The sequence below is a fragment of the Microcebus murinus genome, chromosome 11 (genome assembly GCF_040939455.1).
Source record: "Microcebus murinus isolate Inina chromosome 11, M.murinus_Inina_mat1.0, whole genome shotgun sequence".
Taxonomy (NCBI): Eukaryota; Metazoa; Chordata; class Mammalia; order Primates; family Cheirogaleidae; genus Microcebus; species Microcebus murinus.
The window spans coordinates 65,269,988-65,294,475 of NC_134114.1; positions in this window are offsets into that span (position 1 = coordinate 65,269,988).

The following is a 24,488-nucleotide window of genomic DNA, read 5'->3' on the forward strand; positions in this document are numbered from 1 at the left end:
CACTCTCCAAACATACCTAAGGAACACTGACTAAGATGGAATTAATATACTTGGAATTCATATGCAACATAATGTTTCCCAGTTCCTCATGTTTACTTTAATCTTAAATTCCAACCTATAGCCGCCAAGATGATTATACAAGAATAATCTCTCTTGATCCACAGGGTTAATTGTCCAGAGCAACTCAGTTCATTTAAATGTTGCTTCTTTCTCATTTCTCATCCTTTGGGAAATCAGTGGCTCTTAAGAATGCCTGTTTACTCTTTCTTTTTACAGGTCTTGGGAAATATGTACAAAATATGTTGGCGGGTTATGGAATCACTTTCCTACTCATCTGTGTAGGAGAGTGTTTTCAATCCTTTAACCTTCCTTTAGACACATCCAGACAAACTCTATTCTAAGCAGTTCACAAGCTCTGAATTGTTTCTCTACCCAATCTCTGAGTCTGGAGAAGTAATACTTGGATGTGGATGAAGGGAGGTTTTATTATAAGGGTAAGCTTGAATGGACTCTAACTTTTTCTTAAGTTAAATCATGTGTAAACTTCAGTGTATAATATTTAATAATAATTGAATGCATTCTGAAACACATTACTTTCTACCTACCCCCTAAGTGATTAGGTCTTTCTGGTTGAGAACTGTGAGTTCAGGAAAGATCCAAAACTTTTCTGTTCTTTCTTGGGGAAGACCAGGATTGCCAATGCTGGGATTGCTTTTAGTAGAATCACCCATATGAGTAGAAGGTGAGTCCAGTAGTTTTATTTGATTCTATTCTGAAATCAGAAAGTACTCCTGGTTTTCTTCTCTTCTTCTCTGATTTGAGTATGCAAATCTCTATGCATCCTTTTCCCAGGATGTTTCCCAAAGTCCAGATTTGACCAGAGGCCAAGGAGCAAATGCTATAAATTAACGTTCACATATGGTTGGTAAGCCTGAAAATTGTGTTGGGCTTTACTTGCCTCAGATATCTTAAACCCACAGCAGAGAAGAGTGGATGAAAAGCCATGTCAATTGTTAGAAAGGGAATAATAGGGAAGTCAAAAGACCAATGAAATTAGAGTAAAGGTATTTGTGTTCAAGGTTAGGATCTTAAAATTTATTAGTGTGCTGTCTCTGGCAAGTCACTGAAGTTCTCTGAACTTCATTTTCTTATTTATTTATACATAATATTTGTATATATTTATGGGATACATTTGACATTTTGTTACAGGCATAGAATATGTAATGATCAAGTCAAAGATTTAGGGTATCCATCATCGTAAGTATTTATCATTTCTGTGTGTTGGGGACATTTAAAGTCCTCTCTTCTAGCTATTTTGAGATATACAATACATTGTGTTTTAACTATAGTCATCCTACCCTGATATTGAACAGTACAACCTGATCTTTTTATATAATTGTATGTTTGTACCCATTAACCAACTCTCTTCATCCTTCCCTCTTCCCATACTCTTTCCAGCCTCTGCTATCTATCTACCTCCATGAGATCAACTTTTTTTATCTCCTACATATGAGTGAGAACGTGCAATATTTGCCTTTCTGTACCTGGCTTATTTCACTTAACATATGACCTCCAGTTCCATCCATGTTGTCATAAATGATATGATTTCATTCTTTTTTATGGCTGAGTAGTATTCAATTATGTGTGTATTCGTGTGTGTATGTGTGTATTCGATTATGTGTGAATACTGAGTAGTATTCTTCATCTGTTCATTCATTGATGAATACTTAGGTTATTCCATACCTTAGCTATTATGAGTAATGCTACATTAAATATGTAAATATGGGGGTGCTATTACAGTATCCCTTTGATATACTGATTTCCTGATTTCCTTTCCTTTGAAAAAATACTCAGTAATGGGATTGCTGGATTGTATGGTAATTCCATTTTTAATTTTTTGAGAAATGGTCATACTGTTTTTCATAATGGCTGTACTAATTTACCTTCCCACTAATAACGGATGAGTTCTCTTTTCTCCACATCCTTGCCAGCACCCATTATTTTTTTTAATAATAGCCATTCAAACCAGGGTAAGATGATATCTCACTGTGGTTTTGATTTGCATTTCCCTGATGTTTAGTGATGTTGAAATTTTTTCATATACTTTTTGGCCATTTATATGTAATATTTTGAGCAATGTCTATCAGATTTTTTGCCTACTTTTTAATGGGATTGCATATTTGCTGTTGAGTTGTTTAAAATACTTTATTCTTGATATTAGTCCCTTGTTGGATGAATTGTTTGTAAATGAGCTTCATTTTCTTTTCTGGTAATTATTCATTTATACATTCTTTCATCCATTAATTTAACATCTGTCTTTTGTGGACAAATGGTATGTCTGAAACTTTATTTTTTTTATAGGATTGTTGATGTTGCTGTAGGAACCACATGAAATATAAAATGTACAATATAAATAATGATCACATATTTTCTATGGATTATTCTACAAAGAAATACATAAAGATTTCTAATGGTTCTAGTGTATATAGCTTGTTTTTTGTATTGACCTTACCACTTAATTAAATTTTCAGATTATCTAAAATATCAATGGTATGTTTAAGTAAGCATATATCTTGAAAAATAACCAAAAAGTTATTACAATCTATAAAGAAGAAAGTCTGAGATTCAGTTTTACACTTAATTTTGCTGCATATTAAGTTCTAATGAAAAAATGAACAAAACCAAAAATCACCTCACCACCACCATCACCAACATGGATAACAATATTATAACTATAAAGCACTGTCTATTTCTTGCCAGCAGTTAAGAAAATCTATTTCCATTTTTCATATGTCCAGGTCTTTCAGACTACATATGGAATCTAATGAATATGGAAATCACTTACCATTAATGCAATTGAATGATAATAATGAACTATGCACAACTACCCAAATTTAAGATTATAGCATTGGGAATTCTCTATTTAAGATATATATGCCTTTTACAAATTGTTCTCAGCTATTTGTATTTTTACAAAAACAACATACAGTGTTGTTCAACTTCTGCCCTTGTAATTTTCAGGCTGTTTTCCCATTGCCAGTCTGCTAGTCCTCTATTCCTTTTTAGCAATTTCTGAGAAAGAAATGTACACAACTGCTAGAACCATAAAGAGACAGAGCTGTGCAAGGCAGATACTAATGGTGGAAGGGACACCACTATGGCAGCATAGTTGATTTAATTTTTAAGTATGAAAAAGGCCACACTTACACATAAGACCAAAGAGAAAGCATACAGTAAACGTGGCCTGAACAGCAGACCCAGGAACTGGTATTAAAGTAGGAGAGTCCCAGATGTTAGATAGGTCTATTTTTTGGACCTTTTTTTCTAAATGTCTTTTCTAAATCCATTATAGTTATAAAAATTGCCTAAAAAGGAATTACATTTCAGTGTCTGTAATTCATTTTTAAAACCAGCAAAAGAATATATTTACCCCATAAAAATTGTATTAGTTGGCATTTGCTAGTGCCAAGTCTGGTCTCCTAGCTATCCCAATCATTTTCCATGGCTCTTCATATTTTTATTTTAGGAGAATTCCAAAATCTGTTTGGAGAAAGTGTGCTCAAAGATTTATATCATAAACATTATTTTTTTCTCCCATGTAGTGATAAAGAAGGAAATTTAAGATACCTAAAGGACTACTACATGTTTGAACTGGTTAGTGAAGTTATTAAACAGGTTGATAGTAGTGCCAATATATATAGATAAGTTGGCTTTTAAAAGGAAAATTTGGCTTGTAATAACTGTACTGAGAAGTCTGCTTGATATGAGGCTGCAGGGACATTAGTGCAAAACCTTCCTTATTTATCACGAAGTAGTGAGGGAAATTGGATTAAAAACTAACAAGGGGGAAAATTTCCCTGATAGATTATCTTCCCATGAAATCCTTGACCAAAAAGGCCTTCATTTTACTCATTGAAAAGGTTCATTTAACCATTATATTGAGGGCCTGGTAGACACTAGCCAAAGTGATGTTGCTTTTATTCTGTTCTTATTTTGCTCAAGTGCATTCATCTTCTATACACTTTGGCAACCAGGAATTTGTCAATGTCAAAGAAAATACTCAGTATGTGGAGTCTGTGCAATATGGCTTTGTTTAGATCTAGGTGCAGATCACCTAACACCAGATTGGAAGACTTGTCAAAAACACCCTGCTTGAGTCTGGAAGGTTTAAACGTTTACTATAATAAAGAATGAATTTTAAAGATTATAGAAATATAATCACAAGCATTTATATAGTACTCTATACATAGACCCTAGGATAGTATTTTCAGTGAAAACTGTTGAGATATGTTATACGAGTGTACACATGATTATCTCTGTATGCTGACAAAGAAACTGAGGGTCAGGGAGAAGAAATGGGTTTCCCAAGATTTCACAGAAAGTAATGATGGACCCAAGACTCAAAGCCAGGAATTCAGATTCAAAATTTTACACTCACTCAATACCATACTGATGCCTTTCTTTCCCAATGCAGTAAGGCAAAACAAAACCAAACAAAAACAAAACAAAGAAACAAACAAACAAAGAACCTAAGTGCATATGTATTTGTTCTCAAGATCAATTTATTTTATCAAGAAACAAGAATTATAGTGTAGATGTAAGAAGACTAGCTGGATTTTTAGGATCCAAAAATTGAATGGCCTAGACATACTTCAGTATATCTGGGTATATTTTGAGATCTCTTTGGAAATGATATTTTGATTTTGAGGGCATGGGGCACCCTACTTTTATTTTAAAAACTCTTAAGTGGCTTGTGATAAATTTTGAGCCATGAACAAATTAATTTGTCACACAAATGATCAATGTGATTCACATTACTCTAAATTAAAAGTATCACTTAAAAGTGTGCTAATGTCATAAATAAGCAAATTATTTTTATATGCTTATCAATTATTTGTTGATTGTTTTCACTAAAAAGTCCATTTTATAACTGAAAAAACTGATATTAATGAAATCATTTGATTTGTGGAATAGGAAGACTTTTGTAGATCTGTTAAAATTTCGATCGTCCATTCTTGTGTTGTCCAAGGAGTCATTTTACTGGGGCAGTACATGTTCTTCCAAAACAAGTAGTGCAACTAAAGGTCAGGATAGTCTCCTTGTTAAAGAAGGACAAGGCAGGCTGTGTCATGTATAGACTCGGTTTAGTTTTTCTGAGTGACCTTGTTCCAGTGCAAAATAAAAGACTGAAGTGCAACCAAATAGAATTAAAATTTCTTTTTTATGCTATTTTCTGCTTATGATTCAAGTGTTAAATATATGAATAATTTCAAATGAGGCACCTTATATATTTATATTTTAAAATGCCTTCACCAAAGAATGGCTTTTACACTAAGGATCTACCCTATCAATCAAATGGAGTTTAGAATTTGGACTTCCGACTATGACAATACATGAGATTTAACTTGCTGCAAGTTAAAAAGACAAGTCTTAATTAAGATAAAAATAGTAAATTGCCTAAATATTGAACACATGTATGAGAATACATTAAATCAATGACTAATACATGCTTTTGAAATCTGGATAAGTGTTTAAAATGTTTCTTCAATTAAAGCCTGCAAAAGATATAACCTATAAATACAACTGTTGGAACTGGCTTTATTTTTTATAACTATGAATATGATGTATTTGGTGTGCTTCTAATAGTTTATTTTGCCAAATGCACTCACTAAATGAACCATATCCAGATTTCCAAATGGCGGGCAGCAGAATTGACGCTGCTCACCTCACTGCTTGGTGGGGAGGGGTGGTGCGGAGGAGGAAGGAGGTTGGCTTGCTTTTCTTCCCCTCCCTCCCTCTTTTGTTCTGTTCCACCCTTTCCTCCTGTCTTCTCTCCTTCCTTTACTTCTGTCTTCTGTTTTTTTTTAAAACATTTATTGAGCCTTTTTTATGATTTGGGTACCTTGCCAGGCCCTGAGGATAAAATGGTAAGTAAGAGGTCAACAGTACTGCCTTCTTGGAGCTTACAGATAATGGAGAAATCAACCTGGAAAATTGGCAACTACAGTTCATTGTAACAGATTCACTAATGGGGACATAAGGAATGCCACGGGGTCCCCTAACCAATACTTTGAGGGTAAGATGAAGCTTATTGAAGGAAATTACATCTAAACAGAGATATAATTTATCATTTATTCTTCTTTAAGAATTTCCTATTTTATGCAAAATTAAAATGCTGCTCAAATCTTCCACACCTTCAGCTTTATTTTTTAATTGTATCCCTACACATGCCTTGGACTCTAGCCCACCTTTGCAGTCAGTCTCTTCCCTAATTTTAGCCCCCCCTTCCAGTTGCATTCATTTTACCCTATCTCATATTATAATTCATTTTTCCCATTCATTTCTTCAACTGCAAGGCAAGAATTGATTCTTATTTTTCTTCTTAGCTCTCTACTTACAAACTGTCTTCCTCCAAACAACCAAGATTGTATCCTTGTGTCTAGCACAGAAGTCTGTGATGGCACTGAAATGATTTACAGATTTCATTCATTTATTCATTCAAAGAATTGATTATCTATCATGTACAAGAAAAAGAGAACAAAGGTGAACATTCATAATGAATACACGCATCTAATGGAGATCAGACATATTCTCAAATAGCTTTAATTTTAAAAATTAGCTTATAGCATTCATTCATCTGTTCAACAGTTGTTTATTGAATACCTACTATGTGCCAATCTCCATTGTCATACAGCTTACATTCTAATTGAAGGATATTGATAAGCAAGTGAATAAATGAGTATGATGATTTCAGATAGTGATAAAAATCTAATAAAAATAATGCAACATGGTGGAAGATGTGTGAAAAGATTGTAACAGATTGAGACATCAGGGAAGGTCTCTGTAAATAGGTGCCAGTTGAAGTATGATTTGAATGATTATAAGGAGCCAGCCATGGTAAGATCAGAAAGAAAGGAATTCCAAGTGGAAGAAACAGTAAGTGCGAAGAATGCATTTGACATTTTTGAGGAAAGTAAAGATGTACAATGGGGCTGATGACAAGTGTCTAGGGAAGGAATGGTTTGAAATGAAGTTGAAGAAGAAGGAATGGATCTGATCATTATACCCTCTTGTAAGTCATGGTAAGGAGTCTGGTTTTTATTTTAAATACAATAAGAAATCACCGAGGAAATGTAAATAAGTGAAAAACATGATATAGTTGACACACTAAAAAGAAAACTCGAAATTCTGTGTGGAGAATGAATTTCAGGGAGTGGCAGATGGAGGCAGGGAGCCCTGGTTGGAGGCTGGTATGGTGGTCCATGAAAAAGATGATGGTGCCTTGAACAGGAGAGGTGGGAGAGAAGACAGAGAGAAATGAGAAAATTGGAGATGTTCTGTAGGGATGGATTCAGCAGGATGTCTTGATAGATTGGGTGCCAGAAAGAGGAGAAGAGGTGAATTCATCAATGACTCTTGTTGTCACAAGTATTCAAAATGGTAAAGAGTTATAGACATCAGGGTGTGGAGAAAAAACTGGATTTCCTACTAGGGTGTAGTTGTTCACAGAATGAATCCTTACAGATCCTAGAGTGAGCAGGTAGAAATGGTGGCAGTGACGGAGGTCTTTTCATTGCTTTAATAAGCCTAAGAGGAAGTTTTATATATAAACCTGATTAGTCTATGTAGATAATTAAGGCTTTTACTTTTGCTTGGAATTATACTAGTTCAATGCTGCAAGACTTACCTTATATTTATTAAAAACTTATTAAGTGCAGTTTGTGTCATAAAGCAGATTTTTCACAACATAAGACCCATTGTGGAGAATATTTAAAGGTGAAAATCCTTGATGCTAAAAAGTTTGGAATACCCATACTTACATTTTGAGTACTTTAGTGAATTAGCTACCTCTTCTCTCTCTTAGTCATCTGATTTGCTCACCAGTTGCTCTTCTCCACTCTGTTGACCTTTTTCTAATGTAACAAGGAATGCCAATGACTACAAATTAATTGTATGTGGGTTTTGGGAGCTTCAAAAAACATCTTTTATAAAATAATAATATTTTATCATTCCCATTACCATTTTATCATTTCCCATATTTTAAACATTAAAAGTTTTTTTAATTGACACTTTAATGATTTCATGATGTATGATTGAAATATGTCTTCTCTCATCAAAATTAGTATTTCACCTTAAAGTCTTTACATATATATCTATGTAAAATTTACATAGATATGTATAAATATATGTATATAAAAATTACATATATAAAATTTCCAGTGGGATAAGAATGAAAATTAATAGAGGACTGAATAGAACACTTAGAACACAGTGGTATGAGGTGATAATGAGGATTCTAACACAGAATTCTAGTGCATTGACAAGTCTGTCAAGAATTTACTATTTGATACTCTGCAAGTCACTTGAATTCTTTCTTCAATTTCTCACTAGCAAAATGGTACAGCAAAGAACTCCTGATGAAATATGACAAATATGAGATCACACAAAAAAGATAAAAAGGAAAATGAATAACAGACTACTAATCTAGGACTTTATATTAAAGATGCAGAAGTAGGATTGGGGACAAGGCCCATTTTCTAACATATTTCTCAATCACTCTACTGATGTTTTGTCATTTGTTTTACATTTATTGACTACTTACTATGCACCAGGCAATCATGCTATGAAAATTATTATTTTACTCAATTCACTTTTTTATCTTAGGAATGTTCAGTTTTGCTGAGGGAATTTTATTTGTTACCAAGATGGAATAATTTTATCCACATCCATTGAATTTTTATTTGGTCTGTTGATCTTTTTCTAGTATGATATTCTTTTATATAGTATTTGAGTGAATACAGAAACTGATAGGTCCTGGTCAATGGCTTTTGGAATTTCTACCCAGCTAAAGAAGTCATTTTTATAATTCTAAAAAGAAGGAAGAAGCAAACAAATCATTATTAATGTATATATGATACTAGAATACAGACAACCGTGTTGTCTTTGAAGTAGATTTCTTTTTGTACATGAAAGAAAAAAAAGAAGACTATTTTTCTAATATTTGTCACAGTTCTTGTTGGAAATGTGGGGGTTTTTCCTTTCTTTTCTTTCCAATTTTTTTTTGACTGTTTTAGAATAAAGAGTCCATGTGCAAGCTGTCCTTTAAATCTTTGTGGATATATATATACACACACCTTATTTAGAAAGTCTACAGTTTAATGATTATTTTTATTTGGTTTATTTGCATTACCTTTAACACATAATCCCCCCATGGAATGCACTTCATTCAAGGTAAGATGCTAACTACAAACTACAAAGAGCACTTGTTTTATAAGGAGCTTGCCATGAGGAAGCCTGGACTTAGGAGCTGATGCCATAGTGATAGTTCTGAATTCAGAGGGAAATGTGGATCCCATCAATTCAGGGCAAAATGCCCTTCAAAGTGAAATGACTACTTCATAAAGAGATTTTCCTTTTTAGATTAAGTCTTGTCAATACCAATACAAAATCATATCCAACACCTTGTAGTTATACGGCACTTCATTTTCTAAAAGCAATTTCAATAATTTGATATTTCATTCCCAAGTATATATTGTGATCCTACGGTAACTGGAATGTACAGAAACAATGGAACAGTGCCTGCATTAGAAGAATGTGCAATCTAGTGGGGAAGAAGGACATATAGGCTAAATACAATAACACATGCTAAATACAGAGTAAGTAACTCTGAATAGGAAAGCTGAGGAGGAAAGATGAAGATGCCTCTAATTTTGTTATCTTATTTGAGCTTTCTTGTACACTTTCAGATAAATAACGTAAGCATTGCTATCTGCATCTGATGGATGAGGAAACATACTTTCTGTTGGGTGAAATGCTTTGCCTGAGGCCCCGCACCTGCTTGTTGGCATGGTTGGGGTCTTCTGCCTCCTCAGCTAGTGCTGCCTGTACTTTGCAGCTCTGACCAAAATCACAACCTAGTATTCTGGCATAAAATTGCTTTATTTCCTTAACTGATACACAGTTGATGCATAGATGTTAGTTGACAAAAGCTGTCCTGTTATGAGCTTTCTCTGATGTGAATTCAAATCACATTTCGGAGGGCACATTTCAGGCGGTCTCTAAATAAGGCATCCTTGGGCTTTTGCATTTTCATTAAAAAAGGACCATGGTTTTCTGTACTGATATTTAATGAGATTTTATTCATATTTAAATATTTGAATAATTATATTTGCTTATATGGTAAAAGCAAATTTGAGGCAAGTGATTTTTCGGCCAAAACCAGAACAATAACAATCCTGGTTCAATCAAACCATGCTTGGATTCAGTGAAGAAATAAAATAACTGGCATGTCTAGTTTCTAATTTTCCAGAAAGGGACCTCAGAGATATTTTAATCATTTTCCAATGTTTGTAATAGTTCTTGTTGCCTCAACTTGGAGATGTGAGCTCTCTCATTTAGTATTCTTAAAGGAGCACTTTGGATTAGGTTTTTACCCCTGAAACACCAGAATGAACATGAATAAGCTTAAATTACACAATAATATCTATTGTATGGACCATGTTGGAAACATGGCAGCCCATACAATCCAAATTATTGGGAATAAGGATTGTTAAACTACTCTCTGACAAACTTTGAGAGTGTGAAAAGGAAGCTAATTGTTTTAGTCTTTTCTGTATTGATTATGTTGGAGCTCTAATTGAATTGGATAGGCATAATATATACATAAGGTGCTGAACCACTGGGATAATGCAGTTGGACTTGTTGCAAACACTGATATAATTAAGGACTTGTTAACGGTTGTATAATAAACCTCTATTATCAAGGACTTTTAACTAAGTATTAAAAATTCATTCTCAGCTGCAATTTGCCATTCATGGTCTCAGTTAGGAAGCAATTTTCCTTTACAAATTTTATAAAAAAAAAAAAAAGAAGGAAAAAGGGGAGAAAAGCCTTTTTCTATATAGCTTTGTAACTGTTATTTTTCCTTTAATGAAAAGTTTTAGGCATGGCTTTCCCTTCTGAAAGGGAAAATTCCTGATCTGTGAGAAGTGAAAGAGGAAACAGTTCCTTTCCTCACCTAATGCCCTTCCTCACTGGGTAGAGGGCTCCTTTTTAAAAGTATATGCACATTAGTTTTTGTAAAGTAAAAAAGAAATTCATGTTTAAGACATTAAATAACACAAAAATGTGTAAAGAAAATATTAAAAGCATATTCCTTTCTTAGTTGATATTTACTTTAATTATGTATTCTCTTACACATTTCCCTGTGTTGATACAAACATGAATATCTTTATTTTTTATGCCACACTTTATAAAGTCAAATTTGAACTTAATTCTTCTAAATATTATCCCAATAGTTGAGCCAGAATATTTTTCTACCAAGACCAATAGATGGGCCAAGAAGTACTTATCCTTGTAACCTTTCCTTTGATCAAATACTTACATGTACATACATCACAAATTTAGAGTTAAGTAAAAAATAATAAAAACAATGAGCTTCCATGTTGAATTAATTTCCCCTCAAATAGTTTCCCTCACATCCATTCACACTCATACCCGCTCCTTTATGTCTTTTCATCCTGAGGGCAGCACACAGCCCTGGGTGGAGACACAGTAACCCTGCCAGCCATGAACTGAGTCTGGATGCTCCATTATTCTGCACAGAAAAACAGCTGAGACTCACTGTCCCCTTCATTCTAATGTCAGTGGTTTCTACTGAACACTGTGTCTTAAAAGTAGCAATCAATGTATGTTTTGACCACAAGATGCAAATCTTTTCTGGATTCTTCTCTCTACTCTTTGTAGGAAGAAGGTGTTATAGCACCCAATTGACCACAGACAAAGAAAACTCTTGTTGGAGAAGACACGTGTTTGATGAGCCTATCATTTCAAAATTATCAAGATTTATTTTAGTGATGCCAGAATAAATGGCAAGAGAAATAATATTGACCTCAAAAAATGAATGGCAATTGCCCTGATGATCTTTATTATGAATTCCTTTAATGCTTATTTATTGCGTGAGTTTTCTATTAATGTATGGTGAACGTAGTGTCTTAACACACATTTATTATCTCACTGTTTCTTTGAGTCCAGAGTCTGGGCATGACTTAACTAGGTACTTGGCTCAGCATCTTATAAGGCTGCAGTCAGGATGTTGACCAGGACTGTGGCTTCATTTGAGGCTCAAGGTTCTCTTCCCAGCTCACTGGTTATTGGCAGAATTCAGTTCATTGGGTTTGTAGTATTGAAGTTCTCAGTTCCTAAAGGCTACCTGGAAGTTCTTGGTCATGTGGCCCTCTCTACAACATGGCTGTTTGCTTCTTTAAGACCAGCAAGACAATGTCTCGCTCTCCACTCTGCTAAAATGGAGCCTTACGTAAGATAACAAAATCAAGGAAACGAAATCCCATCAGTTTTGCCATATTTTATTGGTTAGAAGCAAGTCACAGTGTTCACCTACACTCAAGGGGAGAGGATTTTACAAGAGCATAAATCATCTTAGATGTGTCTGCCACATTTATGTATACATATATTTATTTGTGAGTTTAATTTTTATTAAAATGATAAAATGAAATCCCCATTTAGCTGGTGTTTTAGAAATCTTTGCCTAAACATAATTTCCTGTTGAGCAGCTTATTTGCTGGTGAGAGAAGAAAACTTACATTTTAATATTTGTGATTTTTTTCTAAAATGAATTGTATAGGCTTTGGCTTCTAAAGAAAAGGGATCTGTATGCAGTTTTACTTTTCTGACCTGAGCCCATTTCTAGGAACCTCAGTCATTGAAACTTGTCATCTTTAGTGATAGCTTCATGGGTTCTTAAAGTAAGAAGAATCTTTTTTATTCATCTTTTCAGTATTTTCTGTTCTGTTCCAATCCCTTTATTCCATTGAAAAGTAAAGGTGACTTACTGATGAGGATGTCCAAAAACATAAACCCTCAAACCCTGCCAGTGGATATAAATTGGCTCAGAAAAATTGAAGATACTCATCTCAATGACTCAGTATCTCCCACTAGGTATATCCCAGAAAAAAATCCTCCAGAAACAATGTTTATAATACCATTGTTTCATATAGCATATCTAGAAACATCCAACTTGGAGGATTAGAAAATATATTATGAGCTATTCATACAATGGAATGTCATGCCAAAGTGAAAATAAATGAATGGCCTACATCCATATGGAGAAACCTCACAAACACCATGTTGCAGGAAGGAAAAAATCATGTTACAGAAGAATATATTCAATATGATAAAAATTTCTATAAAGTTCAAGACCATGCCAAGCTCAATATATTATTTAGATATGTGTAAATACTTAAATAAAAAAGAAAGAAAGAAAGCAATTATAACTCAGAATTTAGGGTTTTTTTGGCAGGGGGAGATGTTAGTGCTTATAAACTACTAGTATGTTCTATTTTTAAGGCTAGTGGTTTGTGCACATATGTTTGTTTTATTATTATGTGCACTTTGCATATGATAGTTTATGATATAAGTATATATTCTTTTATACTTCAGCAATTTACACAACTTCTAGGTTTTATTTTATAAGATCTCAGGTAGATTTAGGTACTGAAAAAGTGATAGATGGAAAGGAAGAGGGACTTTCCTTGCTTAAAGCATCCTCAGAGGATCAGAGTGCACAGAGATGGGAAGACCTAGTAACCAAATGGGAAATGGCCAAAAGAGGAAAGAAGGGTCAAGGAAGTACCGGACTTGGGTTATGGGTCACAAACACTACTGACAATTCAGTATTTCTGGAAGGCATGAAGAGGTGGTGGTAGTGGCAAGAATGTGATTGTGTGGAAGTACACCCTTTCCCACATAGGTGTAGCCCAGGTCCACTCTTCCTTCTGTTCTGAAACCTTGACATTGTATTAGTGTCCAGGGAACAGGATGTGTGGGACCATTTACTTCATACAGTTTAGTATCAGTGAACCTTCAGCAGCACCATTCAACATTCAGGAGTCAGACATATCTGAATTTAAAATTTCGATTTTACTATGTATTAGTTTACTAACCTTTGTAAGGCTACTTAGCTCCTCCCTAAGGCTTAATTTCTTCATGGAGATAATAATTACCCATTGACCAAATATTTACTGAACACCACATATTTGCCAGACACTATGCTGGAAACCAAAGAGCCAGTAGTATATCAGAAAACTTTCAGTTTTTAATGACAGGAAATCTAATTCACATGGGCTTAAACACGTGAGTCATGTATTGGCTCTTATAATGGAAAAATACTGTTCTGTGGATAGTGCTAGTTTCAGTTGTAGCTTGATTTACGCTTCAAACAATTTCATTAGTGTCTGTTCCTTCACTCTTCTTCCTCTGGATTGGCTTCCTTCCAAGCTCTGCCTTCTAAGGCATCATTATGTTCACATCATGATAATACTCAAAAAGGAAATGTCTGTTAAAGTATTGTCCACATAAGCCCTGGTGTTCACTCTCTCTTGTTGGCCCATATTGAACCATGTGCACATTTCTGGTCAAGGAAATGGGATGACTAGACCAGCTTAAGCCTAGGTCATGTGTCCCATGCCTGGAGTCTGGAATAACCCCAGTACAGGGCTGATATTGAAAATGGGGGAGAAGCTTCCTCAAAGTGTAATTGGGATACTGTTTCCAAAAGGAAGGACATTACCTAGGAAGCAAAAAGAATAAATGTCCATTTCAAATGGTAAGCTAAAGCTTCCCTAGTTGTTGCTCCCTTGAGCATACAGTTCAGTGTAGAAGATGAAAATTAATAAAATAATATTAAAAATAAGTGTAAAATTGCAATTGAAAAGATTATCAGGAAAGAGAGAAGCATGACCCTATGACAGTTATAGTAAAGGAATGTGACCTAGTCTGGCAGGTTGTAGAAGCCTTCCCAGGGAAAGACTGCTTGAGTTGGGTTTAAAAGATGAATAGAATTCAACTGGTTAAATATTAGAGAAAACATTTCTGGAAATGTAACAGTATGTTAAAATTCTTGGTGTCAGGAGAGAGTACCTCAAATATTAGGATATGATTATTTTTCTAGATAATTATTTTTCTAGAGCAAAGAAAGCCAAAGTGCTGTGATCGATGCACTGAAGTGATAGAGAAGGCCCAGGCCCTACAGAGCCTTCTGGATCTTTTACAGAATTTATCTTTACTGCAGGTCAAAGAAAAGCCACTTAGGGGTTTAAACAGAGAGATGATTTTATCATTTTTTTATTTTTAAATGATTAAATTTTAAAATGATTTTCTGTTCATTGTGGAGAAAGTTTACAGGAGTAGATGTTGGTCTACCTAAGGATGCTGTTGCAGTAGCCCAGATACCTGGGGATGATTTTGCTCCACAGGGGACATTTGGTAATAACTGAAGACTTTTTTCTTTGTTTTATTTATTTATTTTTTATACTTTTTTTAAATTTCAGCATATTATGGGGAAACAAATGTTTAGGTTACATATATTGCCTTGGCCCCATCCAAGTCAAAGCTTTAAGCCTGTCTATCCCCCAGACAGTGCACACTACACCCATTAGGTGTGAATGTACCCATCCCCTCTTCCTCTCTTCCACCTGCCTGACACCCAGCAAATGTTACTACTATATGTGCACTTAAGTATTGATCAGTTACTACCAATTTGATGGTGAGTACATGTGGTACTTGTTTGTCCATTCTTTGGATACTTCACTTAGTAGAATAAGTTCCAGCTCTATCCAGGATAATATAAGAGGTGCTAAATCACCATTGTTTTTTGTGGCTGAGTAGAACTCCATGGTATACATATGCAACATTTTATTAATCCACTCATGTACTGATGGGCACTTGGGTTGTTTCCACATGTTGGCAATTGTGAATTGTGCTGCTATAAATATTTTAGTGCAGATGTTTTTTTGTTTTTTTTATAGAATGTCTTTTTTTTTTCCTTTGGGTAGTGGCCCAGTAATGGGATTGCTGGATCAAATGGTAGTTCTACTTGTAGCTCTTTGTGATATCTCTATATTGCTTTCCAGAGAGGTTGTACTAGTTTGCAGTCCCACCAGTAGTGTATAACTGTTCCTATCTCTCCACATCCATGCCAACATTTATTGTTTGGGGACGTTTTGATAAAGGCCATTCTCACTGGAGATAAGTGATATCTCATTGTGATTTTGATTTGCATTTCCTTGATGATTAGAGATGTTGAGCATTTTTTTATACATTTCTTGGCCATTAGTGTATCTTCTTTTGAAAAGTTTCTGTTCATGTTCTTTGACCACTTTTTAACAGAGTTGTTTGATTTTTGCTTGCTGATTTTCCTGAGTTCTATATAGATTCTAGTTATTAGTCCTTTATCAGATTTGTAGCATGTGAATATTTTGTTTTATTCTGTAGGCTGTCCGTTGGCTCTCATGATAATTTCCTTGGCTATGTAGAAGCTTTTTAATTTGATCAGGTCCCATTTATTTATTTTTGTTGTTTCTGCGATTGCCTTTCGAGTTTTCTTCATAAATTATTTGCCTAGGCCGATGTCTATAAGAGTTTTTCCAACATTTTCTTCTAAAATTCTTATAGTTTCATGCTTAGATTTAAGTCGGTATCCACCATGAATTGATTTTTGTGAGAGGTAAAAGGTGCGGACTCTGTTTCAGTCTTCTACATGTGGCTATCCAATTTTCCTAGCACCATTTATTGAATAGGTATTTTTTCCCAGTGTATGTTTTTGTCTGCTTTGTCAAAGGTTAGATGGCTAAAGAAAGATGGTTTTATATCTGGGTTCTCAGTTCTGTTCCATTGGTCTATGTTCCTGTTCTTGTGCCAATACCATGCTGTTTAATTACTATAGCCTTGTAATCTGTATAGCTTGAAGTCTGGTAAATTGATGCCTTCCAATTTATATATTTTTTAAATTTCAGAATATATGAAGGTACAAATGTTTAGGCTACATATATTGCCTTTGTCCTACCTGAATCAGAGCTACATGCATGCCCATCCCCCAGACAATGGGCACCACACCCATTAGGTGTGAATATACTCAGAATATTACTATCATATGTGCACATATATGTTGATCAATTAGTACCACCTTTCAATTAAACAAGTAAGTTGCAGATATAGAGCAGAGAAATAAGGGAAAAGAGCATAGCCTACAAGAAATGTGTGATTATGTGAAGAGGCCTAACATAAGAATCATAGGCATCCCTGGTGGTGAAGAAGAAAATAAACAAGGGTTTGATAATCTATTTGAGGGAATAATGGAGGAAATTTTCCCTGGCGTTGCATATTGGAGACATTTTTGATTGTCACTATTAATGGGGAGTGCTACTGGCATCTGGTGAGTAGGGGTCAGGGATGCTGCTAAGCAACCTGAAATGTACAGGAAAGCCCTCCCTAAATAAAGAACTACCTGGTCCAAAATGTCAATAGAGTCAAAACTAAGAATCACTGGTGAAGATGACTGTTGTTTGAACTTGGTAGTGGAGAGGCAAATTGAGAGAAGTAAACATATTAGAAAGATACTTGGAAGTCCAATTGAAAGGGTTGGTGGAGGCAATGGACACAGTGTGAGATGTGGCAGTAGCATTCACTGAGCTGGAGCCTACTGTAAAAAGATGTTTTGTAGGGAGAGTATTCAATTTGAACATCTGGAGTTTGAGGCACCTTTAAGAGCTCCAAAATGAGTTATCAAATAATTATTTACATATCTGGGTCTGAAGATCAAATAAAAAGTTTGGATTAGAGATTTACATTTATGATTCATCTCTGATTAGATGATGGGTATAGATAAGATTGCTTAGGAATCTCTTTAAAGAAAGAGTATAGATTTTAAAGAAAAGAAGTTATAGGATTGAGTTTTGAGGACCTCCAAAATTTAATATCCTTGTAAATAATAATGACCAGGAAAAAGATACAATGCAGTGTTCTGAGTGGGAAATGAGGAAAATTACAAAAATCTAAGGTGTTAATAGTCCTTATGTGTAGAGCTTAACAAGAGTGTATATGTAAATTGTGTAGTATAGAGTAAACCCTATATAAAAGCAATCATTATTATGAAATAATCTTACAATAATATTGTCCTTCATAATATTCTGACCTGTTTTGTATAGTTTTCCATACATCTCCCTCCAGCTGTCTTTAGACAGCATGAGCTAGAGTCGATAACCAGGACTACAAAATTAGTCATATTTTCTACCCAGTTCTAAATCCACAGGTTCTGGCCAAGAGACTAAGGATGGCCTCAGTTTTTCTTGTATTGTAAATCAAACCTATATACAGATATTTGAGCTTTTGGAGAATGAAGTTATTTTACTGAGCATTATTTAACATGCTGTGCTGTGTGGCAGTGTTTCTTTGTATTCATTCTACATCACTTCTGACCCTTACGACACTTATACTGGAATTTCTCTTCTGGCCTCTGCCTGGTTTACTTCCCTGACTCAACAGTTGGGAAAAACACTCTTCCATCAGTCACATTTTTACAAGAGCACTTGTAAGCATTCTCTCTACAAAATTGTAATTTAAAATTCAAAGAGAAATTTCCAAACTCATTGCACATTTTCACTCCCCCGCTGTAATTTATTTCCTTGATTGGTATACATATTTGTTTCTCTCATCAAATTTTAAATTCTTTTGAGAGATGAAAACATGTCTTACTCATCTCAACATTCTGCCTAGCACTTAGGAAATAATTGGTAAATTAAAAAGAATAGTAAGACTAGCAGGAAATATAAGAGGAGCCTATAGCATCTCATAGTGCTAGAAGGTAAGAACATGTTTGAACAGCCTCCCCACCCCAAAACACACATATGCACCTGCATATACATTGCTGGGATTACATCAAGGATACACAGGAGCAAACTAAAGGTAATCTCAATGGTCAAAGCTGGAAAAATTTAAGCCACAGCAACAAAAGATGAAATATTGGATTATAACTCAAAATATAAAATACATATCCACAAGTCCATTCTGATATAAATAAATGACTAAATAGATAAATACATGGGGTGAGGAAAAAAGACAAATGTCCCATGCAGAATAATCCCAAATAATTTATGTAGATACTCTGCCTTCAAGAAAGTTGTTCATAACTCCCTACTTTTTGTGTGTGGGTTATATGTACTAATTTCTTTCCCCAGAGTAAAGTATAGAAAGGGAGGAAATAAATTTATATTGAAGGAACTTGACAGCCATCATGTTAGCTTAGAGATCATGGTTACCATCATTAGTGATATGTCATGATCAAAGTATGAACCCTTGATATGATGAAATGAGAATAACACTTCACTGCTTTGGTCTCTTGAAAATCCACAACCTCAGCCTAATCATGAGATAAACAATAGAGAAATTCCATTATGGGGCATTTTACAAAATATCTAACCAGTCCTACTCAAAACCTTCAAAGTTATCCAAAACAAGAAAAGTCTGTTAGAACCAAGAGGAGCCTGAAGAGACATGATAAAGATATGTAATGTGGTATCCAAGATGGAGTCCTGGAGCAGAAAAAGGGCATTAGGTAAAAACTAGGTCAATGCAAATAAAATTAGGATTTTAGTTAAGTATAATGTGCCATCATTCATTAATTGTAACAAATGAACCAAACAAATGTAAGATGTTAATAACAGGAGAAACTTGTTGCAGGGTATGTGAGAACACTCTAATCTCTCTTTGCAATTTTCCTGTAGATCTAAGGTTGTTCTAAAAATAAAGTTTACTAAAAAAAAAATAAAAGACACAGCACCCAGACATGAGCAGTTAAGTAGACACATCCAAAGGAGTATTTTCGCTTTTATTTCATATTTGTTAAAATGAACTTTGCTTCTATCTTACTTTATACTTTTCCCACAGCAGCTAGTAGATAGCAAAACTCTTTAGATCTGTCCCTGCCTCATCTAATGCTCTTTAATGAGCCTGGGTTTTTGGTAAAAGAAAGACTAAGGTTTGAATACCACTGTGCTATTTATGAGCTGTGTGACCACTTGCAATTTTATAACCTCTCTGAGTTCATTTACTCATCAACTGATGAAGGTAATGATACCTATATCACAAGATTATTTTACAGGTAATGTGGTAAAACACTACTCATAGAGTTTGATTTAAAAAAATGCTAGCTATTGTAATTCTTATCATCATAATAAATATTCATTTTCTTATTTAACCTCCTATTTTTTGTCATTCCTCCACATGAAAACTGGAAGACGTGGAAATAGTTTCACATAATCATAATTATCACAAAGAAATATGTGTAATGATACCTCAATATTGTCAAACATAGGAAAAATAAAATTAAAATTAGGATATTAGGTAACATAGTAAATCTGTGATGGATCAATTTCTTCCTTACCTTCTTGGTAGTTATCATTTTATTTCTAGTTAACTTAGAATAGATTTTAAAAACCTAGAAGAGGAAATTCTGTAGGCACAACCTGGATGAAATAGCCACTAAACGATTATGTTTTATTGAAGTAGTTTATTTAACTAGGGGACTCTGTTTTTCTCACCACATTTGTTCCTCATTTGCCTTTTCATGACATTCAAGTATGTGTCAAGTAGGTGAAAATCTCCATTTTCACCCTACTTAGATCATCTCAGAAATTTCCACCTTTACAAATGATTTGAGCCAGACTTTTGGGCCTACATAACTCATGTGCATTTAGTCATATTTTGAGTAGATTCTGATAATTTACATCAGTAGCTGACTGGAAAATATCTGCTTCAGTGACCTAATTAGAACAATGATGACCTAAAAGAGGAAATGTTTATTCCAACATATTAGTTTGCAGCTGAGACAATCCTAAATAGAACCTTTGCAAGATGCAGTGGTTTGGGGAATTATTTGAGATACATGTTTCTTTATCCTTACAGTGTTGATGAACTTGAATTTTCCAGAAATGTCTTGCCTACATACTACATATAAACTTAAATCTCTGTCCTCTTTCATTAGGCACTCTGTCAAAAGGTTTAATTAAATAGTTTTGAGCCACAGAACCTTAAGAGCTTGAGCCAGGGGTGGAGAACCTGCAGCTCAAGCTCACATATGGCCCTCCAGATCCCCAAGTGTGGCCCTTCTACTGAATCCAAACTTCACAGCATAAATTCCTTTATTAAAAGGATTTGTTCTATAAAATTTAGATTCTGTCAAAAGACCATACTCAAGGATCCAGAAGGCCACATGTAGTCCCAACTGCTGCCAGCAGTTCATAGGTTTAAATAATATTTCCTGGTTGTCAAATGCTAATTTAATGTAGATACAAATGGTGAAGATGGTGTGGTAGCAGAGGAAAGAATTCTGCCTGAGATCACCATGTTCTTTTTCCTTGAGATACATGCTCTATAGAGGCAACTCCTAAATCCTTCAGCATGTTCAAATTTGAGTACAAATTAACATTGTATTAACAAATTTTAACAATGAATTGAAAATAATCAAATTATATGCATCCTTTCTTTTCTTCGTAGATGAGGACATATTGAAAGAGCATTATCAAGACATTGCTTTTCACATACATTCATTAGTAATTCAAAGATTTAGTAGCTGATGGTGATGTTAGTGTAATTAGAAGGAAAAAAATGGAAGAAATGCATGTTGCTATAGCAATATGTTCATCATGAATGATCTACAGCATAAACACCCAGATTAATTTACAAGATGCCAGGTAGAAAGCTGCATGGCTGACTAGGCTACTCTCAGATGCCACAGTATTTGTTTTTATTAAGTATAAACATTACAGTGGAGCTTTCAAGGTATGTGTGCTTGTCACTGTCAATCACACAGGGGTTGCATTCCCAAAGAGTTTTCAATTCAGTTTAAATTTTTAACAGATGAAGAGAAACATTTTTTCAGAGTATTTAAAAAAAAAAAAAATATATATATATATATATACCAGCACAGATGACATTTTGACACTGAATTAAGCTTAACACTCTCCTTGTTCATGGGGATAGCATGTTTCTGTTTTATCCTCACATTTGCTTTTAATACCAGAGGTGTGGGGGTTTTAATGTGAAAGGGGATTTAAAAATACCAAAATTGGAAGCCATGGTGTCAGGAAACCTCTTAAGAAAGCACTTGTGGATATGACCATGAGCCGGATGACATTTTAACCCACCATAGTGTAGGTTATTACTAGAAACTTGAGGCAAAAAAAAAAAAAAAGCATCCTTACCTCATTGGGCAGGGAAATGTGATATGTGGGTATATATAGGTGTGTGTTTATGAGCCTGTCTGAAAGATGTAGTTGCCAACTGGATGCTCGTTGCTGATGGTATTTTGAGGCCTGGAGCCAGACACATGGGATGGTGCTAGGGACTCACATTCCTCAGCTTGGTCAGTGGGGTGGTTCTGCAGCCTTGGCACAAACATAGCACATGTTTGTGACCTGAGCTTCTCATTCCATCATCTGAACAGATCAACTTCAGAGTTGGGCAAATGCTAGAAGGGGTTGGAATGGAGTGGGTAGGTTAAGAGAAAGGCTCAAGAATTTTAGAGATAGTGAAGAGAATGATCTCATCTTCATTTCTTTACCATTGACACTTATGGCTCATGGGGTAATGTAGAGCTTGCATATAACCCGTGTGGATGGTGTGCAATAGACAGAATTTTTACCAATTTATTCAGCATTTAAAAATAGCAGTAAAAGTTGTGATGTGGTTGGCCATTGAAGTTCACTCCAATATTATATCCAGAAGAATAAAAAAGTGTAGATGGCATGTTCTAGTGGATACTGATGTGTAGTATCCACTTGGGATAAAAGGCAAGTCACTACATACTTCTAGAGCACCTGCTCTGTGACACAGCCATTGTCCTTGGTCAGTATACAAATTATAAGGATCCCAAGTACAGAATTCTTGATAGTGTGCCAACATGTTTGCGGGCAGGACCTTCAAAAACATCAGGCAAAATAGGAGAGTTGTGGCTGTGGTTTTCTTCTAGTCTAGAGAAGGATTAGATTTTTTGAAATAATTTCCAACATCTGGTTAAACCATGTATGTTATGAGGCTTGGCCAAAAGGATTCTTAAACTTTAAGCCAGGCCTGGAATTCACCAGTACTGTCCCTGTGGGATTTAGCCTGGGGGCTAGAGGTTGCCAAACCCATGTTTGGACCTGTATTACTTAGGCTGGGTAGATGGATGTTGTGTAGAGGAAATGAACAATAAACATTGTGTCCTTTGGGGTTCCACAAAGGAAAACAATAAAGTTGCATCAATCATGGTTCCAATAAAGGATGGGTTGCTTCAGGCTACAACCCAAATAAAGGCTATTGCAGGCAGTCAGCCCCACTAAGAGACAAGTAACTTTCTTTTCTTGCTCCACCCAGTTAGAGAGTCAATTCTGGCCACCAGTGAAGTTGGTGCTAATCTAATCAGGATGTTTTGCTTTAACTTCTGGTGTGGCTTTTTGTCTGGATTGAGGAGGAAGAAAGAATTTTTTTTTTTTTTTAAATGCTGCATTTCCAAGTTGTTTGTATGGGCAAATGTCTGGGTTTTTTTTTTTCCAGTACAGATTTTGCCTGAGTAAAACTGGTTTAGGCATTTAGATTTTTTACAATATTACTTAAAGTAGAGTGCCGTGGTTCTCAACCTGGGGTGATTTTGTCCCCAGGAAACATTTGGCAATGTCCAGAGACATATTTAATTGTCAAGACTGGGTTAGGAGTGTGCGTGTGCTACTGGCATCTAGTGGGAAAGGCCAGGGATGCTGCTAAATATTCTATATTCTTATATTCTACATTGCACGAGACAGCTCTCCACGTGAAAAAATTTATCTGGTCCAAAGTGTCAATAGTGCCCTTGAGAAACTTTTATCTAGCATAGTTGTATGATAGATTCTTGATATTGATCCTGTGCTTAGTATGACACATCCAGAGGCGGTGTATCTAAATCCATAAATAATGCTTTTATTATGAGCATCAAATATTTTATATATAATATATGTTATACATATTACACATTATATGTATGGCTTACAAGGTATGTCATGTCAAACTCTGAAAAAATGTGTTACATAAGAGCAAAGGCAACTAGCAGTGCAATAATTAGATTCTCTTCAAATCTAGGGTGAAATTTAGGAAAAAATTTTCACTAAAAATATGATTTCTGAAAAGATTATATGTTCACCTTCAATTTCTGGCCTAAAGTGTAGGGAAATAAGCATCCTAAAAATTGATAATGTCTCAAATGCTCATTTGTCTGTATATTATTTTGAAACAGAAATAAAGTATAATATTATAAACTCTAGTTGGGTAAAATAACATCTAGACTTTCTTAAATACTTATGTTGCAAGTACTGATATATCTACATATACATATATATGTATGTGTATATATAATATATAATGTTGTTTTAGCTTTATAACAAACTTGTCAGACAGAATTATTCTTTCTTATAGATAAGAAAACCAATGATATGGGATTTGAACCTAAGTCCCTTTAGGCTTTGAGCTTGAATGTTTTATATTCCAGTATACTGCCTCTGACTTTGAAAAACACTTGGCCATAGTACTAATGCTACTGGATAGATTTGTGGGTTTGAGAAGCACACAATCATTTGATGCAGGAGAAGGAAGAGAAAGAGCATTCTCTCTTCTAGCTCTCTGAT